This window comes from Macaca thibetana, chromosome 9 (assembly GCF_024542745.1).
Source record: "Macaca thibetana thibetana isolate TM-01 chromosome 9, ASM2454274v1, whole genome shotgun sequence".
Taxonomy (NCBI): Eukaryota; Metazoa; Chordata; class Mammalia; order Primates; family Cercopithecidae; genus Macaca; species Macaca thibetana.
In genome coordinates, this window is record NC_065586.1 from 66,106,863 (window position 1) to 66,134,606 (window position 27,744).

At 37.3% G+C, this 27,744-nt stretch overlaps 1 protein-coding gene across 8 annotated transcripts in view; it reads left to right on the forward strand.

The window, feature by feature from the left end:
- CTNNA3 (catenin alpha 3) overlaps nt 1-27,744 on the forward strand; it is a 1,858,220-nt gene that overhangs the window by 244,131 nt on the left and 1,586,345 nt on the right. The gene's annotated exons all lie outside the window — the stretch shown is intronic.

A 27,744-nucleotide genomic window follows, 5' to 3' on the forward strand; every position in this document is an offset into this window, starting at 1 on the left:
GATGAGTAATTTGCTAAGTGTGGAAGATAGAAGGAAAATTTGCTCTTCAAATGCACGGTTTTTATTGCCTCCTTTTGTAGGCCCCAAGATAAATAGAGAGCTGAAATAAACTTTTATAGGGTTTGTTTTAGAATTTGTACTTTATAACCGAATATTCATCATGATTAAATGCTGTGTGTTTTGGAGACACTACCACAGTAGCTCGCTACTCTTCCTAGACTGGATCTGCTCCAGTTTCTTCACAGCCACTAGGTGTCAGCATTGTCAAGCTTTTACTTCCACCAAAGGTTTATTCTGATCAGAATAGGCAGTTAGACGTTTAAATGAAGTTGCATGAAATTCGGGAATGTGCTCCATGATGGATAGCGTCTAGAAAAATGACTAAATGTCTGACTTGCATGGCCAGGCATCGAGTCGATCACTTGAGAGACTTTCCTCTTAGCGTAGCAAAGGGCGTGGCATTCTTGCCATTGCCTAATTCACAAGCTTTGGATCCTTTTGGATGAAGGTTTTCAACGCGGAACTTTCTATACTTAGTTAAATCTCATGAAGTCAACATGATACGGTCTAGAATTATTGGGCCAAAAAGAGAATTGTGTTCTAGGTATTGCTCTATCACAGATGTTACATGGACATTTAACCTTTCTGTGGTCCTGTTTTCCTAGGGGTTATATTTATTTTATAGAATGTTCCAGGACAAATACATTACTTTTGCACATACATTAATTTACATGAAAAAGGATAAAATGTCCATTTAAATTTTGTTTTTTTAAAAAATTAATGAGGGTCTAGGTATTAGCACTTGATGGTTACTGAGTGCTACTACAACAAACCCCCAGAGGATGCTGCTTAGCATTCACACCAGAGTCACTCCTCTGGCCTATGCAAGTTTTAGTACAGTTTTGTTTCCGAAACCTTCCACGCAGGGGTCTTTGAGCTGGCAGGCAGTAGTCACTGTACTCTTCTGTTATCCTTTCTCATTAACACATTTTCAGTGATTGGATTCTTTTACTAGCTAATTGTGAATTTGGAAGAAGGTAAATACCTCAAGGGCAGAAGGGTAGAACTCTGGGAGAATGGCATTGAGGATAGGTGGGTAAATAATATGTGCGTAAAGAAAAGATGAGCATATGGAGTGTGTGTATATATATATGCATATATAAATCATCTATACTATTTATTAAATGAAACGCATATGCCACGTGGTATGATTTAAACATTTATGAATGAAATCTTTAAATGCTTATAACAATACAGTGAGCTAGCTTTTATTAGCACCATTTTACAGATGAGAAAACTGTTAAGGAAGTTAAGTAACATGCCTAAGGTCATGGAGCTAATAAGGCATGAAACTGGGCTTCAAATCTAAATCAAGTCTGACTTCAAACTTGGAGTGTTATGTCTTCTTGATGGGCAGGGTCAAAGGGTCAGAACATCAGCTCTTCTCTAGCTTGGTGGGATTTGTCTTTTATCTCTCATTCTATTCCTTTGAAGCTCCAAAACCTGATTAAGCACACACCAGAAAGTGTTTTTCTTCTAATAGAAAAGATTCAGGTCTCTGTAAAATTGCCAATTTAGCAAGAAAGTTTCCTCTTTATAAGACAGTATTCTTTGTGTTAGAGAATTAGTCATGGTTTGTTCCCTGGTCCAACCGTATTTATCATTCCGCATTGGGACAGAACATAAGCTCCATAAGGACAGGGCCTCTTCTGTCACCTTTAATGCTGTATCCTCTCCAGTGCTCACAACAGTATCTGACTCATGGCAAATCCTCAGTAAATATTATTGGTGGTGGTGTTGCTATGAACAAAGAACCATGCCAAAAGGTTTGACCTCAGATTATAGGCAATTAAAATCAATGTGTTTTGCTACACTTTTAAAATTCAAAAGAGCATAAGCCTTTCGCTTCCTGGATACCACGGGCTGAGAGATTGTCCCTTGCCCCTATATATTATTGAGGTTTTCTCCTAACACATTTTATTCTTCTATCCATTTTTTAAAAGAAACAGAAAATGCCAGTGTTAACTCTGAATTATGGATGTCCAATGAATTGACTATAATTATTTTATTGGAGTCATCCATTAGGTTTTATTTTCTGTCCCCTTCTATGATATTTTTAACATTTTTGAGAGATTTTTGAGAGATTTCTTTCTCGGCACAAGATAGACTACCGGAGTACTTTGCTCCATTCTCTCACCTCTGTTTTTCTGAGGTTACTGTGTTTTCTTTCCTAGGTATGAACTTAGCATTTATTTATTTAAAAGAGGAGTGCCGGTGCATCAGCTATTCCTTGGGTACAAGCATCTCTACATTTTCCTACTGTCAGAAAGACTAATGTTGAAATAGCTTTGATTGGAAAAGGTGAGAGAGGAGGTTGTGATACGTGAGGTGGTGGGTTTACCGGGAGGAGTCAGCCTGAAGTAAACAGATGACAAAGCAGGATTAACTGGAGAATCTAGACACTCTTTTGGTTCTTACGATCAAAAGGCAGGTACAGTCTTGGAGTTTATCTGCTTGAACTGCTTGGTTTTCATCCTTCTAGTTGGTGTGACATAGGAATGGTAATAGCATGTTCCAGTTATTACATTGATCCCAGATTTATGTATTAATTTGAGTGCTTATAAATCAAGAGCTTTCTTTAGAGCTTTCATTTTGTGGAGTAAAACAAAATAAGGTTTGATAATGTGGACTCTAATGTAATTCATTCCTCTCTTTATCTACCCTTAAAACTTATAATAACATTGTAAAACACATCCATTTCCAGAGGCTTCTGACGTCTTTTGATATAAAATAAAGTTGACATTATTGAGTTGAACATTATATAGACTAAAGCACATTTACACATTGATACAAAAATAAGTAAAATTAAATTATTGCACTTCAGACCTACATGCATGTTGAAACACATCACATATCTGATTCTTGTCTCATCCCGGCATGCTATTCTTGCCTTCTGACCTGTCCACAAGGTTTATATAACTTGGTATTTAGAATATACAGCCCCTTTGATTTTACGTACTTAAATCATTCTTTAAAGTCAAACTGAAGTCTAGCCTCCCCTGTATCACCTCCTCCTGTGACCTCTAGTCAATATGTTAACTCTTCACTCTTTGCCATTCTTAGCTTTTATCTGTGTCATACATTTTAGCATCTGATTGATGATATACTCATTGAGAATCTATGTAGTACAGTGATTAGAGTGTGAGCTTTGTAGTTACCCAAACCTGGTTAGACTGTTTGTACTGGGCACCTGAGTTTCTTTTAAAAAAGCATCAGAAAAATAACCCCTAACTTAAACAGCTTGCTTTGAGGAAACAATATATCAAGTATAAAGTAAGTCCTATAAAATATGTATAAAGGACTTAACATTGCACCTGATATGTGTTTAGTATAACTGGTAGCTATTATAATGTTTTGTCCATTTTCTTAAATAGGTTGTAAGTTCCATAAGGGATATGGATATGTTCTTTATTTTGTATACTTCTGTGCTGTACATAGGGTCCAGCACTGTTCTGAACATATGGAATAGAATGTTTTTGGACATACATAGTCTAGCAGTTGGTGATCTATGTAACAAAAAGAACATGTTGACACCTCTTGAGAAGGGAGCTGCAACATTTGGTTCTAATATGTTTCTAAGATGGTGTCTCTTGATGGGCAGTTAATGTACTGAGGACTTGTACTATGACAATCTGCTGGGGGAAGTAGGTCCAGTGTTCTGGCTAACATCCAATTCAGGTTAATAATTACATTCTATATACCCAAACTTCCCTTATGCTTCCAGGTATTGTTCAGCACATGATACTTTGTTAGTGATGATGCTCAGGAGTGAACAACTGCTTTTTTTTCTTTTACTAAAATTGGGTGTGTGACCCCTTTTAGATAATTTCAAAGCCAGAAGGGTACATAATACCTTGGGATAAAAATTGAATTTAAAAAATCTTTTATATAAAAGAAAAAAATAGAAATAAGTTAGATAAAATTTATTTGATAAAAATGACTGAGGGTTAACATTCTTCTATTGAAAAATAAATTCTACTTGTTATCTCTTATCTTTTTAATGATAGCCATCCTAACAGGTGTGCAAGACAAGAGATAACAGGGGTTGGTGATGATGTGGAGAAAAGGAAACCTTTGCACATTGTTGGGAATGTAAATTGGTATAGTCATTTCAGAAAAAGTATAGAGGTTGCTAAAAAATATAAAATAGAGCTATCATAAGACCTGTCAATCTTACTTTTGGGTATATATCCAAAGAAAATGGAATCAGTATCTTGAAGAGATAGCTGCACCCCCACATTCATTGCAGCATTATTCACAACAGCCAAGATATGGAAACAACCTAAGTGTCTATTGACAGATGAATAACGAAAATGTGGTATACATATATGCAATGAAATATTATTTAGCCTTAAAAAGGAAGGAAATCCTGCCTTTGCAATAGTGTGGTTGAACCTGGAAGACATTTTGCTAGGCAAAATAATCCAGACACAGAAATATACATACTGTATGGTCTTACTTATATGTGGAATCTAAAAATGTCAAACTCAGAGAGGCAGAGAGTAGAGGGGTGGTTTCCAGGCATTGGTGGGTGGAGGAAATCACTAGATATTGATCAAAGGGTACACATTTTCACTTATAAGATAAACAAGTTCTCAGGACCTAATAAACTGCATGAGTGATGATAGATGTGTTAATTTGATTGTGGTAATCATTATGCAATGTGTATATATCTCTCAAATCATCTTGTTGCACACTTTGAATATATTCAATCTTTGTCAATCAAATATTTCAAAACAAAAAAATAAAATTCTAGATAGAGAATGACTGACCACATAGAAAATACTCTTAGGCTTACCCTGGGAACTTGAGAACTCTGAGGATACAAGACAACAATGTAGGGATCCTATGGAAGAAGTGCTTAGAAAATGAAACTAAATAGTGCTAGGCTTGCAGTTGTACTATAGCATATAGAGAAGAAAAAGTTGATGAATTCCAATAGTGTCCTTCAACCATGTAAGGACTTGCTTAGCAAGAAAAATGTAATGAATCAGCTAGAATAATATTGCACTGGGAATTGCTTATCTGTAAGGACCTTATAAGGTAGGGACTAACTTTCCACTGGGGCTAACATTAAAACGGAGTTGTAAATATATTTTCTTTAAGACCTTTAAAAATAAAGACCAACCTGACCAACATGGAGAAACCCCGTCTCTATTAAAAATACAAAAAATTAGCTGGGCATGTTGGCGGGTGACTGTAATCGCAGCTACTTGGGAGGCTGAGGCAGGAGAATCGCTTGAACCCAGGCAGAGGTTGCAGTGAGCCGAGATCACACCATTGCACTCAAGCCTGGGTGACAAGAGCAAAACTCCATCTCGAAAAATAAATAAATCAATAAAATAAAAAAGAACATATGTATCTGGAATTGTTTAGATGCAGTCTAAGAAAGGGTGTAAGTGGGAGCTGGACTCAGTGAGTACTAAGGGGAGGTGCTAAGTTTCTAGAGCAATAGTTCTATAGCCATGGATTAACTTCAGTGGCCTTTGTAAGATGAAGCATGTTAATTGCTCAATTGGGGGGAGATTCTTTTTTTCCTTCTTCTGTAATTAATCTAACTGTCTTGAAAGAATTCTGATTGAATTATTTCTTTTAAGGGTAAGTGAACCAAGGACTGCTATATTAAAATATTCATGTATATTTTAGGTGGTATTCTATATCTTATTTGCCAGATCAAATAAAATGATTATTTATGCCATTTATAAACCTGTTTCTGAAGATTTCAAAGCATTTCAGACATCATTTAAAAATTTATTGCACAAGTATAAAAAATGTTGAATTATTAAACACTGTGCTAAGTTCAAACCAACCCAAACATATTTTATTCTAGCCACTACATATACAATTTCATTTTTATTCAATTGTACACAGTTGTTTGTCCCAAAGGAAAAAAGAATGTGATGTTACATTTATTCTTTAGTTTTCTGATACAGAGAAAAGAAGGTTGGATGCATCATGCAAGGTCATCCTGAGTCAGTAACAAATTTAGAATTAATATTCACATTTCCTAATTTCTAGCTTACTTCAATAACCATTTGACCATTTTCACTGCTTCATAAACTACAGATCTTTATAGGGTGATTTGTTTTTCTATAGTTACAGTCTAAAGAAAAAAACATATGGATTTTTTAATGTAAGAAACTTGCCTTTATTTTAAAATGAATGATTAAAATGATGTATATTATACATTTTTCCTCCTTCCAAAATTTGATTTCCACACTGGATAGTTAATGGTCATGACAACTAAGTGTCTTCTATTAAATTAGCAAAGTAAAAACATTATAGAGACATCTTTTAATTCCTAAGGTTTGCTATTCTGTTTCCATCTGTTGTCTCTGGGGCTCAGTTTATTGGTGGCACTTAGGTAGAAAGCTGTTGAGTCAAGCGTTAGCTGATTTTCATGCACCAGAGAAGATTTATTAAGTTTTACATGGTTGTTTGCTATACAACAGTTTGCCTTGTGGGCAGCTTATAGCTACTTTATAGTGGAGAATGTTTATTGAAATAGTTAATTCTTTGTTATGGGTTATTTCAAAATTTACAATGCTGATAGGAATTCCAGAGATGGCAAAACAACAACAACAACAAAAACAAAAATAAACTTCAGTGTTTGCATCAATATGGTGCTTATTTGTACATGTCTTTTATTGACATACCTAAGGTTGTCAATAAAAGTTGGTATTGAGGAGAAATAATAGACAAGTTACCTCTGAAAATGTCTTCTCTAGTCTGTTTTGCACTTTGAAAGTGATCTGTGCATGAAAAGAAGGTAATCTTTCAGTACTAAGATTATGACCTTTGGTGGTTTAAGATGCAAGCTACAGAGGGTATGCTATAGTAGAGAACCTTAAACCAAGTAAAGAATCTTTTGAATTCATCTAACCTAACTGTTTTATTTTATTTTATTTTTATTTTTGAGACATTCTTGCTTTGTCACCCAGGCTGGAGTGCAGTGACACAATCTCAGCTCACTGCAACCTCTGCCTCCTGGCTTCAATTGATTCTCTTGCCTCAGCCTCCCAGGTAGCTGGAATTACAGGCATCCACCACCATGCCTGGTTGGTTTTTTTGTATTTTTAGTAGAGACAGGGTTTTGCCATGTTGCCCAAGCTGGTCTCGAACTCGATTCACCCATCTCAGCCTCCCAAAGTGCTAGGAATACAGGGGTGAACTACTGTGCCCAGCCCCACATATTTTATTTTAAAGATGAGAAAAATGAGGTGCAAAGAGATTAAATATCTTGTACAAGGCCGCATACTTTGCTAATGACAGAGTTCGGACAATAATAGGAAATGATGTGTTCTCATAACCTTTGGTTCTTTGGTGAGCCCTCTGTTGATTCTTGGTATCTGGTTTGTATCCTGAAACCAAGAGAAGACCTATAGTATGAAAAGCATTCTTTTCCTGTTTGAAAAGCTGCATGATCCTGAGATTGGACTGGTTGCAGAAATCTCTTCTAATGTTAAAACAAAGCCAGGGCATTCAGTTTATTTCATTGGGGTTAATGGATTGGGAGGCCTTGCTTATATATGGCTATAATGAGAGACTCTGATGGCAGCCTTTGTGGAAGTGAGCCCCATTCTCTCCAGGAAAAACATACTTCTGCTATATCCTGTGTCTTGAGGTGCATTTTCTTTACTGGACCCTTGCCAGGTGGTTGAATAGTGACACTCTCTCCTCTTTCCAGGGACATACGGAATAGAGGAGTCCCTCAGAGTCCCCTTAATAAAAGATGTGGGTGGAGTCTTCTCTAAAACGCAAGCCTCCAGCCACTCTACATTTCCACTTTCCTACTCAAGAAGAAAGGAGTGAACTTCTTTGAGTGTTCACAGAAATGTACAACAAAGGACTGAAATGGGGATGCAGCACAATTGACTTTTCAGTGAAGTCCACTTCTTTCTGATTATGCTTGCCCTCCAGGTGGGAGTTCTGCTCTTTCAGATTGAGCCCTAGGAATCTGAAGTAGAATAGAATTTTCTACCAGGATGAAAGGAGTACCAGAAAGGGTATGGACTTTCTTGAGTCTGTAGGAACCTTGTTGCATCCGGACTACGGAATAATCCAGGAAATTCATATTAAACTGCAGGAACAACAAAGATACTTTTAACATTTATCTATACATATGAATATACTGTATTAGGCATTGAGGTGCCAGTAAATGAAAATAATTCAGTGGTGCCTTTTTTTAAAAAAAAGAATAAAATGCAATAATATTACAATGCTGTAGACAAAGGAAGGACTTATAAGCATCATATGGTTCCACCACTTTATCATGGATACACAAATAATACAGAAAGTGCATAATTTTGTAGTTTTCTACTGTAATGGAATTTTGATTTATTGACAATTTCTAGAATCCTGTGTCCTCTAAACCTTTAAAGTATATCCTAGGCACTTAGGTTGTTTCTATATCTTGACTATCATGAATAATGCTGCAATGAACATGAAAGTGCAGATATCTCTTAAAATACTGATTTCCTTTGGATATATACTCAGAAGTGGGGTTGCTGGATCATATAGTAGTTCTATTTTTTAAATATATTTTAGGAACCTTCATACTACTGTGCATAGTGGCTATACCAATTTACATTCCCACCAAGGTTCCCATTTCTGTACAAGTGTTCCCATTTCTGATCACACTCACCAACACTTGTTATCTTTTGTTTTTTGGTAATAGCCATCCAAACAACTGTGAGGTGGTATCTTATTTTGTTTTGATTTGCATTACTTTGATGATTAGTGATGTTGAGCACCTTTTTATATATCTATTGGCCATTTGTATGTCTTCCTTAGAAAAATGTCTACTTAGAGATGTAATAAAAAATGATAAAGGGGATATCACCACCAATCCCACAGAAATAAAAACTACCATCAGAGAATACTATAAACACCTCTAGGCAAACTAGAAAATCTAGAAGAAATGGATAAATTGCTGGACAATGACACCCTCCCAAGACGAAACCAGAAAGAAGTTAAATCTCTGAATAGACCAAAATAAGGCTCTGAAATTGAGGCAATAATTAATAGCATACCAACCAAAAAAAGTCCAGGACCAGACAGATTCACAGTACTCAGAGAGGCTGGTACCATTCCTTCTGAAACTATTCCAATCAATAGAAAAAGAGGGAATCCTCCCTAACTCATGTTATGAGGCCAGCATCATCCTGATACCAAAGCCTGGCAGAGACACAACAAAAAAAGAGAATTTTAGGCCAATATCCCTGATGAACATCGATGTGAAAATCCTCAATAAAATACTAGCAAGCCGAATCTAGCAGCACATCAAAAAGCTTATTCACCAGGATCAAGTTGTCTTCATCCCTGGGATGCAAGGCTGGTTCAACATATGCAAATCAATAAACATAATTCAGCATATAAACAGAACCAACGACGAAAACCACTTGATTATCTCAATAGATGCAGAAAAGACCTTTGACAAAATTCAAAAGCCCTTCACGCTAGAAACTCTCAATAATCTAGGTATTGATGGAACATATCTCAAAATAGTAAGAGCTATTTATGACAAGGCCACAGCCAATATCATACTGAATGGGCAAAAACTGGAAGAATTCATTCCCTTTGAAAACCAGCACAAGACAATATTGCCCTCTCTCATCACTCCTATTCAACATAGTGTTGGAAGTTGTGGCCAAGGCAATCAGGCAAGAGAAAGAAACAAAGCATATTCAGTTAGGAAAAGAGGAAGTCAAATTCTCCATGTTTACAGATGACATGATTGTATATTTAGAAAACCCCATCATCTCATCCCCAAATCTCCTTAAGTTGATAAGCAACTTCCGCAAAGTCTCAGGATACAAAATCAATGTGCAAAAATCACAAGCATTCCTATACACCAATAACAGACAAACAGAGAGCCAAGTCATGAGTGAACTTCCATTCACAATTACTACAAACAGAATAAAATACCTAGGAATCGAACTTATAAGGGATGTGAAGGACCTCTTCAAGGAGAGCTACAAACCACTGCTCAAAGAAATAAAAGAGGACACAAACAAATGGAAGAACATTCCATGCTCATGGATAGGAATAATCAATATGTGAAAATGTCCATACTGCCTAAGGTAATTTATAGATTCAATGCCATCCCCATCAAGCTACCAATGACTGTCTTCACAGAACTGGAAAAAAACTACTTTAAAGTTCATATGGAACTGAAAAAGAGCCCGCATTGCCAAGACAATCCTAAGCCAAAAGAACAAAGCTGGAGGCATCATGCTACCTGACTTTTTGCCTTTGTTGCTGGTGCTTATGGTGTCATATTAAAATATATTGTGACAACCAATGTCATACAGCATTTCCTCTTTGTTTTCTTATAGTAGTTTTATGGTTTTAGGTCTTATGTTTCCAGCTTTAACTCATTTTGAGTTAATTTTTGTTTATGTTGTAGGATAAAAATAAATTTATTTTTTGGCATGTGGATATTCAGTTTTCCCAACCCCACTTACTGAAGAAACTCTCTTTTCCACATTGTGTATTCTTAGCATCTTTGTCAAAAATTAGTTGACTGTATATGTATGTGTCTATTTTTGGTCTTTCTCTTGTGTTCCTTTGGTCTATGTATCTGTTTTTCTGCCAGTACCATACTGTTTTGATTACTATAGCTTTGTAATATAATTTGAAATTAAGAAGTGTGATGTCTCCTGCTTTGTTCTTCTTGCTTCAGATTACTTTAGCTATATGGAATTTTTTATAGTGTTATGTAAATTTAGGATTTTTTTTCTATTTTTGTGAAAAATGTTGTTGCTATTTTGATGGGTTTATTGAATCTGTAGGTCATTTTGGGTAGTACAGCAGTTTTAACAATGTTAATTCTTCTGACTTATGATCATGGGATATCTTTCCATTTATTTGTGCCTTCTTCAATTTCTTTCATCTATGATGTATAGTTTTTAGTGTATATAACTCTCACCTCCTTGGTTAAATTTATTCCTAAACATTTTATTTTATTTTTTGTAACTATTGTAAATGGAATTGTTTTCTTTTTCAGATAGTTTGTTGTTAGTTTATAGAAATGCTACTGATTTTTGCATGTTGATTTGTATCCTGCAACTTTATTGAATTCATTTATTAGTTTTAAAAGTTTTTTGGTTGAGTCTTTAGGGTTTTCCACATATAAGATCATGTCATTTCCAAACAGGGACAATTTAACTTCTACCTTTCTTTCCTGCCTTTTATTTCTTTTTCTTGTCTAATTGCTCTGTCTAGGACTTCTAGTAATATGTTGAATACAAGTGGCAAGAGTGGGCATGCTTGTCTTGTTTCTGATCTTAGAAGAAAAGCTTTCAACTTTTCACTATTGAGCATAATGTTAACTGTGGGCTTGTGAAATATGGCCTTTATTGTGTTGAACTACATTCCTTCTGCCAGGCGCAGTGGCTCACGCCTGTAATCCCAACACTTTGGGATGCTGAGGTGGGTGGATCAGTTGAGGTCAGGAGTCTGAGACCAGCCTGGCCTACATGGTGAAACCCTGTCTCTAATAAAAATACAAAAATTAGCAGGTTTGGTGGTGTGGGCCTGTAATCCCAGCTACTCGGGAATCTGAGGAAGGAGAATTGCTTGAACCTGGGAGGTGGAGGTTGTAATGAGCTGAGATTGTGCCACTGTACTCCAGCCTCAGTGATAGAGCAAGACTCCATCTAAAAAAAAAAAAAAAAGGAAATACATTACTTCTATATCTAATTTGTTGAACAGTTTTTATCATGAAAGTATGTTGAATTTTGTTAAATTCTTTCTCTGCATCTATTGAGTTGTTTATATGATTTTTGTTTTCCATTGTGTTAATGTGGTGTACCACTTGATCATGGCGAATGGTCTTTTGAAGTTTGTTATTATTTTGTTGAGGAGTTTTGCATGTTTGTGCATCAGGAATATTGGCCTGTAATTTTCTTTTCTTGTAGCCTCCTTGCCTGACTTTGGTGTCAGGGTAATGTTGGTCTCATAAAATGAGTTAGTAGTATTCCCTCCTCTTCAGTTTTTTGGAAGAGTTTGAGAATTGGTATTAGTTCTTCTTTAAATTTTAGTTGAATTCAGCAGTGAAGTCATCAGATCCTGGACTTTCCTTTGATGAGAGACTTTTAAATTATTTATTTAATTTTCTTTTTCTTTCTTTCTATTTTTTTTTTTTTTGAGATGGAATCTCCCTTTGTAGCTCAGGGTGGAGTACAGTGGCGTGCTCTCGTTCACTGCAACCTATGCTTCCCAGGTCCTGGTTCAAGCAATTCTTCTGCCACAGCCTCCCGAGTAGCTGGGATTACAGGCATGCACCACCATGCCCAGCTAATTTTTGTATTTAGTAGAGACAGGGTTCTACCATGTTGGCCAGGCTGATCTTGAACTCCTGACTTTGTGATCCCACCTGCTTCAGCCTCCCAAAGTGCTGGGATTACAGGTGTGAGCCACCACACCCGGCCTTGATTTAATTTTCTTACTCATTATTAGTCTATTCAGATTTTCCATTTCTTCCTTTTTTTTATCTTGGTACTTCGTATGTGTCTAGGAATTTATCCATTTCTTCTAAGTTATCCAATTTGTTGCCATATAATTGTTCCCAGTAGTCTTTTATGATTCTTTGTATTTCTGTGGTATCAGTTCTAATGTTTCCTCTTTTATTTCTGGTTTTATTTGAGTCTTCATTCTTTTCTTTTGTTAATCTAGCTAAAGAGATTGAATATGGGAACAGCTGAGACTAAGGTACAGGGAGCAGAGGAAGAGTAAAAATGTGATACTTTAGCCCTGGAGTGTCCACTGTGACTTGGCCAAACTGATCATGGGACTGTCTGGTATTGACTCAGCAGCATTTGTTCCAGAAAGGCAAGCTTAGTCACATATTTACTATGCAACTAATAAAAATTATAATCTCAAATACATTCATATTAAATTTGTGTATCCAAGCTGTACATCTCTACCTGTGTACACAATCAGAAACATCACAACGACTGTTACAGTGTCCTTGTCAGGCAAAAAGACTGCTGCTTCAACTACAGCTTTCTTGTTAATAGTAGTGCTGGAAGCATGCCTAGGGCACTATTGGCTAAAATTCAAAGGAAGTGTTGAGGATGCTTAGCTGAGACCAACAGTTCAGCTTGCAGCAGAGCTTCAAACAGGCACACAAAGTCATGCAGCCTTTTGTAGATGTTAAGCTGTTTGTTAGGGGCTGATTACCTGAGGCCTAATTACCTGAGGGCGAATTTAATATGTAATGAGTTCAGTTTGTCCTTTTATTTTTTTTAAGGCATACTTATTTTTGCTCTCTAAACTATCATGTTTGGACAGTTTCATGTTTGCTATTTAGGAAGAAGCTATTCAGCTTTTATACCCTATCTCATGCTCCAAATGTGACAGCACTAGAAACACTTATGCTGAAATACATCTAGGTAAGGGAAAATGTCACCAGAAGATGGAGTAGTGTTGCTGGTTTTTGTTCATATTTTGTTCAATGATTTAGAAGAGTATCTGTGTATACAGGTTTACTTTCATACACTCTAGTTACAAATGACAGAAAATATAAATTAATCTAATTGATTTTCTTCAGAGTCAACATTAAATTTTAGATTGGATGCCTTTAAATTTTTACAATGTAAATAGTTTTTCTTCTGTGGTCAACTGACAGTTGCATTCATTGACCAAATAAACTATATTTAGCTTAATGTTTTTAGTATCACTTATGGGATTTTAACAAGATGCCACAATATCAACCTGTAATAAACACTGCATTTCTTTTTTAACTGTATTATTACAAACCTGATTTTAAATCTTTTTTTCTACGTTAGTATACAGCATTAATACAGGCTAAACTTCTCTATATAAATTCTGCTCATATTATTATAGCACCTGGTAGCACTATAGTTCAGTATTTATCATCTACTCCATTATAAAACCTTTGTTCCAAAAGAGCTGTATGAGCCTATTAGATATATACACAATTAAGTAGGTAATGATCTGTGGTTGCATCCACACAGCATTAACAGCTGACTTGTGGCTGATTTTCCAAGTGTGGTGCTGATTGTTGATACGGAGTACTTATGGGATGAAAATGTCTAGAATATTTTGAAGAATTCTTTTTGTGCTTTGAAGTTTAAATTACATATTTTGTTTTAACTTTATTGTTTGCTTAATGAAGAAATCATAATTTTCCTCTCTCTCATTTTGATATTAGTATTTATCTCTATTGTTCTAAGCTCCCCATCCAAACATTGGGAGTTACTGAAGCCTTTCCAGGTACTTTTGGTGCAGAATGAAATGGTTCACCACATGTGTCATTACTGATAGCGATACATTTATGTCTTCATCTTAAATTTGCATTTGTAAAATTAAAGGTAATTGAATTTTGGTCATTTTCCCAACTTTAATGTTAAAGTCATTGAGGATAGTTATGATATTTTTGAAAGTTTGATAATGATCATCTGTGAATTTAGAGAAACTAAACATGGGAAATTATTCTGGTAAGTATCCAATTTCAGGCTTCGTTGTCAGTGTTTGAACCTAAGCTAAAGGCTCATTTTCTTAGGACAAAGGCATTGCTTCTCACCTTGGGTCAGAGCAGGAAGTCCTGGGAATATGATACAGCATTATGTGGAAAACAGAAGTTTTGGTAAGCAGCAGTGTACGATTTGTTAAGAAAAAAGTCAGACAGGAAGTTTTAGTTTGCCTTTTGCCCACTCTAATATAAACATACATCTATACCATATATTAAGATTGGGCATAGTGAAGATGAAATTCATTTAACAACTGGGGGAATTTATTTTTACCTAGGATGGAAAACATTAAATCCAAAGACAAAACGGAAGCAAATAAATTAAGTGTACCTGAACCTTATTTTAAACTTAGAGGAAGCTGTCTTTTTGGAATCTCTTTGAAATCTATCAGGAAACTTTTTTGTCTTAAAAACAGAGTAAATAACTCTGGGTTTAAGATACTTAACATGTTTGACCTTTGTTATGCTAAAATAATGGGCTAGAATGGGATCCATAAAAAAAATGATGGGCTGTTTATTCAAGGAAGGAATCTTAAGTTAGATTTGGTATTAAGCAATGTATGATAAGTAAGGTACCACTTGTGAACAAGTGGTTCGTGCTTATGAGTAACTTGTATCAGTCACTCTGCATTTTTCTTCTGCTCCAAACACCTGGCCTAATGGATATAGAGAATGTCTTGGCATCTTTGTTACTCTGCATTTCTTTTTTCTCTATGTTCTTCTAATAAATGTTACTCTGTGTGTGTGTGTTTTCTTTTTCTTTTCTTTCTTTTTTTTTTTTTTTTTGAGACAGAATCTTGCTCTGTCGCCCAGGCTGGAGTGCAGTGGTGTGATCTTGGCTCACTGCAAGCTCCATCTCCCAGGTTCACGCCATTCTTCTGCCTCAGCCTCCTGAGTAGCTGGGACTACAGGCGCCCACCACCACACCCGGCTAAGTTTTTGTATTTTTGGTAGAGATGGGGTTTCACTGTGTTAGCCAGGATGGTCTCAATCTCCTGACCTTGTGATCCACCCGCCTCGACCTCCCAAAGTGCTGGAATTACAGGTGGGAGCCCCTGTACCCAGCCCAATGTTACTCTGTTTTTAAGCAGTTTTGGAAAAGTTTATTTCTTACTCTGGATGTAAGAGCTGTGCACAGTGCTGCTATAAAACGTTAGTAATTTTTTAATGTCAGTAAGGGATCAATTTGAGAGAAGACTAAAGATGAGAATATCCAAGAATGTGGATGTATGTGGAATAGATTTTATCACTCTACATTTTTAAGGTCTTTTTGCATATATTCTATATGTGATATGAAGTCAGTCAACACACTCTAAGATCCAGCTCTTACAGTAGGCTGAAAAACTTGGTAACGCTGAAGAACAATTTGCATTTTTGCTCTCTAAACTATCATGTTTGGACAGTTTCATGTTTGCTATTTAGGAAGAGTATTTGATTTTTATGATATTTGTCATTAAGGCTTATTTATTGTGAAAACCATTAAATAGAAGAGAGAAATCACATGCCAGAATAATAAAAAAATAGTTAGGATAGACATATAGGGCAAGATGTCCGAATAGGAAAAGCTCTGGTCTGCAGCTCCCAGCAAGACCAATTCAGAAGGCGGGTGATTTCTGCATTTCCAACTGAGGTACCCGGCTCATCTCACTGGGACTGGTTAGACAGTAGGTGCAGCCCACAGAGGGTGAGCCGAAGCAGGATGGGGCGCTGCTTCACCCAGGAAGTGCAAGGGGTCGAGAAACTACCTCCCCTAGCCAAGGGAAACCGTGAGGGACTGTGTCATGAGGAATGGTGCATTCCAGCCCAGATACTAAGCTTTTACCATGGTCTTTGCAGCCCGCAGACCAGGAGATTCCATTGGGCGCCTATGCCACCAAGGCCCTGGGTTTCAAGCACAAAACTGGGGGGCTGTTTGGGCAAACACCAAACTAGCTGCAGGAGTTTTGTTTCATACCCCATTGGCGCCTAGAATGCCAGCGAGTCAGAACTGTTCACTCCCCTGGAAAGGGGGCTGAAGCCAGGGAGCCAAGTGGTATAGCTCAGTGGATCCCACCCCAACAGAGCCCAACAAGCTAATATCCACTGACTTGAAATTCTCACTGCCAGCACAGCAGTCTGAAGTCAAACTGGGACGTTTGACTTTGATGCAGGGAGGGGTGTCTGCCATTACTGAGGCTTGAGTAGGCAGTTTTCCCCTCACAATGTAAACAAAGCTGTGGGAATTTCAAACTGGGCGGAGCCCACCGCAGCTCAGCAAAGCCACTGTAGCCAGACTGCCTCTCTAGATTCTTCCTCTCTGGGCAGGGCATCTCTGAAAGAAAGGCAGCAGCCTCAGTCAGGGGCTTATAGATAAAATACTCATCTCCCTGGGACAGAGCACCTGGGGGAGGGGGTGACTGTGGGTGCAGTTTCAGCGACTTAAATGTTCCTGCCTCCCAGCTCTGAAGAGAGCAGCAGCTCTCCCAGCACAGCGCTTGAGCTCTGCTAAGGGTCAGACTGCCTTCTCAAGTGGGTCCCTGACCCCCATGCCTCCTGACTGGGAGATACTTCCCAGCAGGGGTCGACAGACATCTCATACAGGAGAGCTCCAGCTGGCATCTGGCGGGTGCCTCTCTGGGATGAAGCTTCCAGAGGAAGGAACAGGCAGCAATCTTTGCTGTTCTCCAGCCTTCGCTGGTGATACCCAGCCAAACAGGGTCTGGAGTGCACCTCTAGCAAACACCAGCAGCACTGCAGGAAAGGGGCCTGACCATTAGAAGGAAAACTAACAAATAGAAGGGAATAGCATCAACATCATTGAAAAGGACAGTCACACAAAAACCCCATCCGAAGGTCACCAGCATCAAAGACCAATAAAGGTAGATAAATCCATGAAGATAAGGAAAAATCCAGGGCAAAAAGGCTGAAAATTCCAAAAACCAGAATGCCTCTCTCCTTCAAAGGATCCCAACTCCTCGCCAGCAATGGAATAAACTGGACAGAGAATGAATTTGATGAATTGACAGAAGTAGGCTTCAGAAGGTGGGTAATAAGAAACTCCTCTGACCTAAAGGAGCGTGTTCTAACCCAATGCAAGGAAACGAAGAACCTTGAAAAAAGGTTAGAGGAATTGCTAACTCAGATAACCAATTTAGAGAAGAACGTAAATGACCTGATGGAGCTGAAAAACATAGCATGAGAACTTCATGAAGCATGCACAAGGATCAATAGCTGAATCGATCAAGTGGAAGAAAGGATATCAGAGATTGAAGAACAACTTAATGAAATAAAGCATGAAGACAAGATTAGAGAAAAAAGAATGAAAAGGAATGAACAAAGCTTCCAAGAAATATGGGACTATTTGAAAAGATGAAACCTACGTTTGATTGGTATACCTGAAAGTGGTGGGGAGAATGGAACCAAGTTGGAAAACACTCTTCAGGATATCATCCAGGAGAACTCTCCCAACCTAGCAAGACAGACCAACATTCAAATTCAGGATATACAGAGAACACTACAAAGATACTCCTCGAGAAGAGCAACCCCAAGACACATAATCATCAGATTCACCAAGGTTGAAATAAAGGAAAAAATATTAAGGGCAGCCAGAGAGAAAGGTTGGGTTACCCACAAAGGGAAGCCCATCAGACTAACAGTGGATCTCTCTGCAGAAACCCTACAAGCCAGAAGAGAGTGTGGGCCAATATTCAACATTCTTAAAGAAAAGAATTTTCAACCAAGAATTTCATATCTAGCCAAATTAAGCTTCATGAGTGGAGGATAAATAAAATCCTTTACAGACAAAAAATGCTGAGAGATTTTGTCACTGCCAGGCCTGCTTTACAAGAACTTCTGAAGGAAGCTCTAATATGGAAAGGAGAAACCAGTACTACCCACTGCAAAAACATACCAAATTGTAAAGACCATCGGCACTATGAAGAAACTGCATAAACTAATGGGTAAAATAACCAGCTAGCATCATAATGACAGAATCAAACTGACACATAACAATATTAACCTTGAATGTAAATAGGCTGAATTCTCCAATTAAAAGATACAGACTGACAAATTGGATAGAGTCAAGACCCATCAGTGTGCTGTATTCAGGAGACCCATCTCATGTGCAGTGACACACATGGGCTCAAAATAAAGGGATGAAGGAATATTTACCAAGCAAATGGAAAGCAAAAAAAAGAGCAGGGGTTGCAATCCTAGTCTCTGATAAAACAGGCTTTAAACTAACAAAGATCTAAAAAGACAAAGAAGGGTATTACATAATGGTAAAGCGATCAACACAACAAGAAGAACTAACTATCCTAAGGATATATGCATCCGATACAGGAGCACCCAGATTCATAAAGCAAGTTCTTAGAGCCCTAAAAAGAGATTTAGATTCCCACACAATAATAGTGGGAGACTTTAACACACCACTGTCAATATTAGACAGATCAATAAGACAGAAAATTAACAAGGATGTTCAGGACTTGAGCTCAGCTCTGGACCAAGCAGACCTAATAGACATCTACAGAACTCTCCACCCCAAATCAACAGAATATACATTCTTCTCAGCACCACGTTGCACTTATTCTAAAACTGACTGCATAATTGGAAGTAAAACACTCCTCAGCAAATGTAAGAGAACAGAAATCATAACAGTCTCTCAGACTATAGTCCAATCAAATTAGAACTCAGGATTAAGAGATTCACTCAACTGCACAACTACATGGAAACTGAACAACCTGCTCCTGAATGACTACTGGGTAAATAATGAAATTAAGGCAGAAATAAATAAGTTCTTTGAAACTAATGAGAACAAAGACACAACATACCAGAATCTCTGGGACATAGCTAAAGCAGTGTGTAGAGGGAAATATATAGCACTAAATGCCCATAGGAGAAAGTGGGAAAGATCTAAAATTGACACCCTAACATCACAATTGAAAGAACTAGAGAAGCAAGAGCAAACAAATTCAAAAGCTAGCAGAAGACAAGAAATAACTAAGATCAGAGCAGAAATGAAGGAGATAGAGACATGAAAAACCCTTCCAAAAGTCAGTGAAACCGGGCGCTGTTTTTTTTTTTTGAAAAGATTAACAAAATAGATAGACTGCTAGCCAGACTAATAAAGAAGAAAAGAGAGAAGAATCAAATAGACATAATAAAAATGATAAAGGGATATCACCATTGATCCCACAGAAATACAGACTACCATCAGAGAATACTATAAATGCCTCTATGCAAAAAAAACTAGAAAATCTAGAAGAAATGGATAAATTCCTGGACACATACACCCTCCCAAGAGTAAACCAGGAAGAAGTTGAATCCCTGAATAGATGAATAACAGGTTCTGAAATTGAGGCAGTAATTAATAGCCTACCAACAAAAAAAATCCCAGGACCAGAGAGATTCAAAGCTGAATTCTACCAGAGGTACAAAGAGGAGCTGGTACCATTTCTTCTGAAACTATTCCAAACAATAGAAAAAGAAGGGCTCCTCCCTAACTCATTTTATGAGGCCAGCATCATCCTGATACCAAAACCTGGCAGAGACACAACAAAAATAAAATTTTGGGCCAATATCCCTGATGAACATTGACGCAAAAATCCTCAATAAAATACTGGCAAACCAAATCTAGCAGCACATCAAAAACCTTATCCACCAGGATCAAGTCACCTTCATCCCTGGGATACAAGGCTGGTTCAACATATGCAAATCAATAAATGTAATTCATCACATAAACAGTACCAATGACAAAACCCTTGATTATCTCAATAGATGCAGAAAAGGCTTTTGATGAAATTCAACAGCTCTTCATGCTAATAAACCTCAATAAACTAGGTATTGATGGAACATGTCTCAAAACAGTAAGAGCTATTTATGACAAATCAGCAGCCAATATTATACTGAATGGGCAAACCTGGAAGCATTCCCTTTGAAAACTGGCACAAGAAAAGGATGCCCTCTCACATCACTCCTATTCAACATAGTATTGGAAGTCCTGGCCAGGGCAGTCAGGCAAGAGAGATAAATAAAGGTATTCAAATAGGAAGAGAGGAAGTCAAATTGTCTCTGTTTGCAGACGGCATGATTGTATATTTAGAAAACCCCATCATCTCAGCCCAAAATCTCCTTAAGCTGATAAGCAACTTCAACAAAGCCTCAGAATACAAAATCAATGTGCAAAAACCACAAGCATTCCTCTACACCAATAATAGACAAACAGAGACCCAAATCATGAGTGAACTCCCATTCACAATTGCTACAAAGTGAATAAAATACCTAGGAATCCAACTTACAAGGGTTATGAAGGACCTCTTCAAGGAGAACTACAAGCCACTGCTCAACAAGATGAGAGAGGACACAAACAAGTGGAAAAACATTCCATGCTCATGGATCAGAAGAATCAATATCATGAAAATGTCCATACTGCCCAAGGTAATTTATAGATTCAAAACCATCTGCATCAAGCTACCATTGACTTTCCTCACATAATTAGAAAAAACGACTTTAAATTTCATATAGAACCAAAAAACTTGTATAGCCAAGACAATCCTAAACAAAAAGAACAAAGCTGGAAGTACCATGCTACCTGACTTCAAACTATACTACAAGGCTACAGGAACCAAAACAGCATGGTACTGGTACCAAAACAAATATATAGACCAATGGAACAGAACAGAGCCCTCAGAAGTAATGCCGCACATCTACAACCATCTGATCTTTGACAAACCTGACAAAAACAAGAAATGGGGAAAGGATTCTATATTTAATAAATGGTGTTGGGAAAACTGGCTAGCCATATGCAGAAAACTGAAACGGGATGCCTTCCTTACACCTTATACAAAAATTAACTCAAAATGGAGCAAAGACTTAAACGTAAGACCTAAAATGATTAAAAACCCTAGAAGAAAACCTAGGCAATACCATTCAGGACATAGGCATGGGCAAAGACTTTGTGACTGAAACACCCAAAACAATGGGAACAAAAGCCAAAATTGACAAATGGGATATATTTTGAACTAAATAGCTTCTGCACAGCAAAAGAAACTATCATCAGAGTGAACAGGCAGGCTACCCAATGGGAAAAAATTTTTGCAATCTATCCATCTGACAAAGGGCTAACATCCAGAATCTACAAGGAACTTAAACAAAATACACGAAACAAACAAACAACCCCATCAAAACGTGGGCAAGGATATGAACAGATATTTCTTAAAAGAAGACATTTATGTGGCCAACAAACACATGAAAAAAAGCTTATCATCACTGGTCATTAGAAAAATGCAAATCAAAACCACAATGACATACCATCTCACGCTAGTTAGAATGGCAATCTTTAAAAAGTTAGGAAACAGTAGATGCTGGAGAGGATGTGGAGAAATAGGAAAGCTTTTACACTGTTGGTGGGAGTGTAAATTAGTTCAACCATTGTGGAAGACAGTGTGGCAATTCCTCAAGGGTTTAGAATCAGAAATACCATTGGACTCAGCAATCCAATTAGTGGGTATATACCCAAAGGATTATAAATCATTCTACTATAAAGACAAATGCACACGTATGTTTATTGGAGCACTGTTCACAATAGCAAAGACTTGGAACCAACCCAAATGCCCATCAGTGATAGACTGGGTAAAGAAAATGTGGCGCATATACACCCTGGAACACTATGCAGCCATAAAAAAGGATGAGTTCATGTCATTTGCAGGGACATGGATGAAGCTGGAAACTATCATTCTCAGCAAACTATCACAGGGACAGAAAACCAAACACCACATGTTCTCACTCATAAGTGCAAATTGAACAATAAGAATACATGGGCACAGAGAGGGGAACATCACACACTGGGGCCTGTTGGTGGGTGGGGGGCTAGTGGAGGGATAGCATTAGGAGAAATACCTATTGTAGATGACGGGTTGATGGGTGCAGCAAACAACCATTGCATGTGTATACGTATTTAACAAACCTGCACTTTCTACACATGTATCCCAGAACTTAAAGTACAATTTTTTTTTTTAAAAAGATAGACACAGTTTATGCTAGAATAATAAAAAAAGTTAAGATAGCTTATAGAAGGTTGAGTATGTATTACCTAGAACTTCTTTGAAAATAGTAAGTGTTTATCATTGGAATTATAGACAACAGATATTATATATGGCTTATGATTATTAATGAAAAATATAATTTGTATTTCTTATTTGCTACATCTCATTGTGAACTGTATTCCAAAATTGGTGGAATTAGGACAATACTACAAATTTATTTCATTATATAATGTTATAAGCAATTAACATTTTATTCATATGAGATAACCATGCTCTCAAAATCATAACTCATTTCATATTCAGTTACCTGTATGAACATCTTTCTTAATCATTCTCTAAAACTGGACTGTACAAAAGGTTCTCTTGGGCCAGTGCTGGAGTAGACAACAGAGGAGTGAGAACCTTGTTGAAAAGGAAGCAAAATTATTATGCAATAGTTTGGAAGGTTTGGATTTTTTTAAAAAGGCAAGTACATTAAAGAAAATGAGATAGTGTATTAAATTATGAAAGGCTGGGAATGTGGCTTTAGTAAAGGCAGAAAGTGCTTTATTATTATTTTTAAACCTATCTTTCTCCTAACCATAAACATAAGCCATATATTCATGAATACAACCCCTCACCAGTGTGTGAGGCCAGTCTATTGAAAATAAAAAGGCACATAGGAGTCTGTCACACAGCAAGATGAAAGCTGTGTTCTTTATGCATGGATGTCATTTTGTTTTAGAAGGGTTGTAAAAAATAATAGAATTATAAAGAAAGTCAATTTATGGAAAGAAGGTAGACTCTTCCTGCATTATGTAAATACTTTCTACTAGGGTGCTCAATATAAGAAATATACTGTGCAGCATTTCACTTTCACAGAAAATACGTGATGATTATTCACATAATAACAGGAACTTTTAGAGCATGTGCATATTCATTTATGAATTATTGACAGAGAAGTTGGAATGTTAGGAGATAGTGCCTACTGGACATTCTTTAGTAATACAGATTTTCCATCTCTGAAGCTGTGGAGGTGCCTACTATACAGGTTAGGTCTTTGATTTACTTAATTCTTACAATAATCATATAATGGGAATATTATTATAAGGTTTTTGACCTGAGCCCTGAACTGATAGGTGAAAGCAGGTTACATTTTGATAATGTCCCATTTTGATAGGCCTGTTAGTCCTAGTCCCCACCACTGCCATTCTCCCTAGTTTACTGTGACAGGCACTAATATAGAACTCCTAATGCTTAATGTGCAGGTAGTGGGATTGTCCGGTAGGAGTGCCACTGGTATTGTTTAACCAGGAGAGGGTAGATAAACACATTGTAATCATAAGGGGAAAGGGAGTCCTGGTTTGGGGAACCAGTGGTCGAGAGGGCACAAGGTGGCTGCAATCTCCCTTCTCCTTATTAAGAAGGGAGATTGTTATGGTAAAGTTAGATTTCAGGGTAATATGAAATCAGGGACACTTTCCTAGAGTCAAAATGCAAGACTGTGGTAGACTCTTACTTTGAGACATTAATCATATATGAATTTTTTCAATTTTTTCCCCTATTGCACCACTCACACAGGATGTAAGTTTCAAATCAAGCCTAAGTAATAAAAATTGGCAAATTCTTGATATTTTTGGAAGGAGAGACAATAGGCATAACCAAGTTGTTATACTGCCTCTTCCATGCCACCTCTTCTGTGCCTCCTGAGCAAATACCCTCCGACCTGGGGACAAGAGGAGAGTTGGATAGGAATAAAATAAACTTAGACATGGCTTGTTTTTGTGCTGGTCTACCACTACTGTCTGCCACTACCCACCCTTTCCCCCAGGGTAGGAGACATGATAGAACTTACTGCAGTGAAATTTGGGAGATCTGAGATGGCCAGTGAATCTCAGGCCCTGTATGGACCTATGACTCTAAAAAATGCTTCTAGGAGTCTTAGGGAAACAGAATGTTTTCTGTCATGTTGTAACCTTGGAGTCTTTTCAGTTCTGGGATAGTTTGTAAGGGCATCAGAAATTTTGTCTTAGGTCCAGAATGTGGGTAGAAGTCAGTGGAGAGAGGGTGTCAGGGAGCTTGAGCACATGGAGGAGAGCAGGGGAAGCAGGCCTCAGTCAGGAAACATTGTAGTTTTGGAAATACACAGAGATTTAGATGGCGGTGAGTGTGCGTGGGTACAGCACTTTATCATCGACTTTGACTTTTGTATTCCACTTCTGCCATAACCAGGTGGGAGACAAGCTGTTGCTTTGGTTAGGGTTGCCAGATAAAATAATACAGGATGCCCAGTTAAATTTGAATTTCATATCAATGATGAACAATTTTCTAGCAGAATTATGTCTCAAATATTGCATGGGGCACACTTATGCTAATAAAAATTCTTTGTTGAAAATGAAATTTAACTGAGAATGTTTTATTTGCTAAATCTGGCAACACAACCCTTTGATGCCCTGAGCCAGTGAAGGAATAAAACTATCCTGTACTTTATCAGTCTTTGAAGTTTGACGACAAGTGGGTGCCCCACAACAGGTGTTAATATTACACATTTCATAGAAGAAGTAATTCTTAGTTCATCTTGATCTGTTAGTCTGTCTCTCTGAGGCAGCCCAATTAGGCCAAATAGAATGGAAAATATTTAATCCCTAGAAAATTGCAAGAGAGTAACCTATTTAGTAGCTTGTTCTAGAACACACAAATAGTAAGTGGCAGCACAGGTTTTTCCAGGTCCAAATGGCCTCCACAATACACATTCAAATTTTAAAAAGCTTATCAGGAACATATTTATTGTGTAAAGAAAGGTGCTCTTAAAAACTGGGTGGTAGGTAGCTGCTGCTGTTTTCTATAATGTACTCTTGTGTTATGGTCAGGCCTATAAAATAAACCTTACATATCTTTTCCAGGAAACATCCTTTTGAAATTAATTGAATTATTTTAAAGAAATAATGAGATATTACTTCTTTTTAACTTGGCATTTTATTCAAAGGATGTTTCTGAAATTAAACCAGTGGGAGTTTAACCAAAATAGTACAGTGACACAATGATGTCATTTAGAAGAATGTTGTGCTGAGTTAAATAGCTCTAATTATCAGCAACTTTCAAATCATAAAGCAATGAAAAAAACCTTCACTTTCTACTTCGGTGGAATCCATAGTGATTGTATGAAGCATTTCACCTGGTTTGATAGTTGGGTTTCAGCATCTATTTTGAGATCCCAGGGTCACAAAAAGTCTCCTATCCTTATACTTAGTTTTCTCTTGTGTCCAGAATAATCCTGTGTTCTGTCCCCTGAGGACCTTCCTTTATCAAGAAGCTGTATTTTGTCTTTACTGTCAACTTTTCATTTTTTCTACTCATTTTTCCTTTTTAGCATATTAACCTGTTAAAGTTTGATCCAAACGACATGATGATGCTGGCAACAAGAGCAGCAACAATGGTAACCTTCATTCAAAGCAATACCCCATCCAGTGACAGTCCTGTCTTTCTTCTTTTCCTCATGCTAAGTTTCTGAAAGATTTTAGGTGCACTGACCTGCTTACTAACTACATCCATTTTTGGACAGAAGCGAGGGAGTCGAATGTTTCCTGGAGCTAGTTATTGTTAACTGGTGTTCTATTTCCATTAAGTATCAGATGCCACAAAAATTCCAAAGTTAACCATGAAAATAAACAAAAACAAATGTTAATATATACTTTAAAAAATACATGTTTAAGCATATAAAATCAAACTCTTTTTTTTTTTTTTTTTTTTTTTTTGAGACGGAGTCTCGCTCTGTCCCCCAGGCTGGAGTGCAGTGGCGCGATCTCGGCTCACTGCAAGCTCCGCCTCCCGGGTTCCCGTCATTCTCCTGCCTCAGCCTCCCGAGTAGCTGGGACTACAGGCGCCCGCCACCGCGCCCGGCTAATTTTTTTGTATTTTTAGTAGAGACGGGGTTTCACTGTGGTCTCGATCTCCTGACCTTGTGATCCGCCCGCCTCGGCCTCCCAAAGTGCTGGGAAATCAAACTCTTAATGTAAAAGTTACGCTGTACAAGTATTCCTTTTGCGAGCTTTTTTTTTTTTTTTTTTTTTTTTTCCTACAAGTTGAACTAGGTGAAGCTTCTGAAAATAGGAAATCAAAGAAATCTGGCCTGAAAGGCACTCCCTGCCTTTTAAAAAAACAAAACTACCTTTAGAAAGCACAGACATTTTTATTGCTTCAAGGATCTTCAAAATGCAGCTAAAATTCAAGATTTAGGGCAATCTGTTATTAACATTTTTGTTCATTCAATGAACATGAAATACTCTAACAGTTTTTAAATTGTTAATTGTAGAGGAGGGGAGGTTTTCATGATCTTTTTTTTTTTCTATGATTCCTTCCTCTTCTATTTCAGTATGAGCCAGCTTAGTTGCCCCATTGTGACCAGCTCAACAACATTGCCAGCGGACTCAGTGAAGGCATGGTTTTATTAGCAGTGTTGGGTGGACGTAAGTATCAGTATCAGTTATTACTGTCGATATTTTAATTATGTGCTTGCTAATCTCTCCTTAGCACTTGCTATTCCCTCTTCTTGGAATGCTTTTCCCCTAGAGCTCACAGGATGATTCCTTCTTATCATTCAGGGTTCAGCTTAAATATCACTTCCTTACAGTGGACTTCTCTGATTAATCTAATGTAGACTTTCGCCTCTTCATAGCAGTTATCACTGTAGGAAATTATCTTGCACAGTTGATCTTTAAGTGTTTATTGCCTGACTTCCCCATTAGGATATCAGCACATTGGCTCTCTTGATATTGAGTGGCACTCAATAAACACTTGGAGAAATGAATGATATGAAAGGTTAACTATATAAGTGAGTCAGAAATCAAACATTTCTAAGGAGAGGTTTGTATATACTATTTTTTATTAACTTGACTTTTCACTTCTCAGTAATCTAGTTTCTGCCTTTCAGTTGCACAAACACTGTTATTATGATCACTTATCTAATTGACATTTTTCAGACCTTTTAACTTCAACTGTTCTTTTTTCTTGAAAATCTTAATTTTCTTCTTTTTCTCCCAATTTTTCTCCTACATGTCTGGACACTTCCCAGTTTCTCTCAGAGTAAATGTTGATATTGCCCAGAACATAACTTGCTCTTCCTTTTCTCTCCTTTTCATTTTTCTTTTTTCCCCCGACATCCTCTGTATACTCTATAGAGTAATATCA